The following is a 2,053-nucleotide window of genomic DNA, read 5'->3' on the forward strand; positions in this document are numbered from 1 at the left end:
TTTTAATCATAACACATGGTGGATTGATTATGGTTCTACAATCCATGTTTCTAATACCTTGCAGGGTATGGAAAATCTAGGGAAACCGATGGGAAGTGAACAACGCATCTATTCAGGAAGCAAGATGAGTTCACATGTTGAAGCCATTGGGACGTGCAACTTAGTTTTAAGCAGTGGTTTTGTTTTATGTTTACAAAAGACCTTTTATGTTCCTAGTTTTAGCAAGAATTTAATTTCTATTTCATAACTTGCACCTTTGGGTTTTTCATTTAATTTTACGGATTCTAGTTTTACTTTATTGAATAAATCCAAAGTTATTGGCTTTGGGAAATAATGCGATGGTCTTTACTTTATTAAATTGCAAAACAGCGCTGCTTATAGTTCTATGCATGTTTCCGCTGGGTTAAAAAGATGTGTTATGAATGAGGATTCTTCTGTTTTATGGCACCGAAGATTGGGACATATCTCCATTGAGAGAATTAAGCGATTAGTAAGTGAAGGAGTACTTAGTACTTTGGATTTTACTGATTTTGAGACTTGCGTGGATTGCATAAAGGGAAAGCAAACTAACAAGTCCAAAAGAGGTGCTAAGAGAAGTTCAAATTTACTAGAAATTATTCATACAGATATTTGTTGTCCAGATATGGATGCAAGTAGTCCGAAATACTTTATCACCTTTATAGATGATTACTCACGATACATGTATATGTACTTACTTCGTTCTAAGGATGAAGCCTTAGATGCCTTTAAAGTTTTTAAGGTTGAAGTTGAATTGCAATGTGGAAAGAAAATTAAGATTGTGAGATCAGACAGAGGTGGAAACTAGACCCAAGGACTATTAGTGGGTATTTCATTGGATATGCTGAAAAGTCCAAAGGGTATAGATTCTATTGTCCAAATCATAACACTAGGATTGTGGAATCAAGAAATGCAAAGTTTCTTGAAAATGANTTGATTAGTNNGAGTGATTTAAATCAAGACGTTGATCTTGAAAAAGATCACTATGAAGCTCAAACCTCTNAATCAAATGAAAGATTGGTAGTCATTCACGCTCCTCCAGCTCAAAAGCGTATTAGACAACCAATAATTGAAGTTCCACAAACTGTTGAGTATGATAATATAGATCAAGTTGTTGACGAGGAGCAACACGTAAATGTTGAAAAACCAGTTGCACAACAAGCTTCTCATCGAGATGTTGAGACAACATTAAGAAGATCTACTAGAATCAGAAGACCAACAGTTTCTAGTGATTATGAAGTGTATTTACAAGAATCGGATTACAACATTGGAGCCGAAAATGATCCTGAAATGTTTTCACAAGCCATGAGTTCTAAAGAATCAAACCTATGGTATGATGCTATGAAAGACGAGATGGATTCTATGGCATCCAACAAAGTCTGGGATCTCGTTCAGTTGCCTAATGGTGTAAAATCCATTGGATGTAGATGGGTCTTTAAAACCAAGAAAGACTCAAAAGGCAACATTAGGAGACATAAGGCAAGACTTGTTGCCAAAGGATTCACTCAAAGAGAAGGAATTGATTATAAAGAAACTTTTTCTCCGGTGTCTAAGAAGGATTCTTTACGAATAATTATGGCATTAGTAGCTCATTTTGATTTTGAGTTACATCAAATGGATGTGAAAACAGCATTCCTTAATGGTGATCTAGAAGAAGAGGTTTACATGAAACAAAATGAAGGATTCTCTTCTAAAGACAGTGAGCACTTGGTATGTAAGCTTAATAAATCTATCTATGGATTAAAACAAGCCTCCCACCAATGGTATCTAAAATTTCATGATGTTATCACTTCATTCGGTTTTGAAGAAAACGTCATGGATCAATGTATATACCAAAAGATCAATGGGAGTAAGATTTGTTTCCTGGTTTTATATGTGGATGACATTTTGCTTGCAACCAATGATAAGGGTTTGCTATATGAAGTGAAACAATTTCTCTCAAAGAACTTTGACATGAAGGATATGGGAGAGGCATCTTATGTCATTGGCATTAAGATCCATAGGGAAAGATCTCGAGGCATTTTGGGTTTGTCTC

The sequence above is a fragment of the Vigna radiata genome, chromosome 5 (genome assembly GCF_000741045.1).
Source record: "Vigna radiata var. radiata cultivar VC1973A chromosome 5, Vradiata_ver6, whole genome shotgun sequence".
Classification (NCBI taxonomy): domain Eukaryota; kingdom Viridiplantae; phylum Streptophyta; class Magnoliopsida; order Fabales; family Fabaceae; genus Vigna; species Vigna radiata.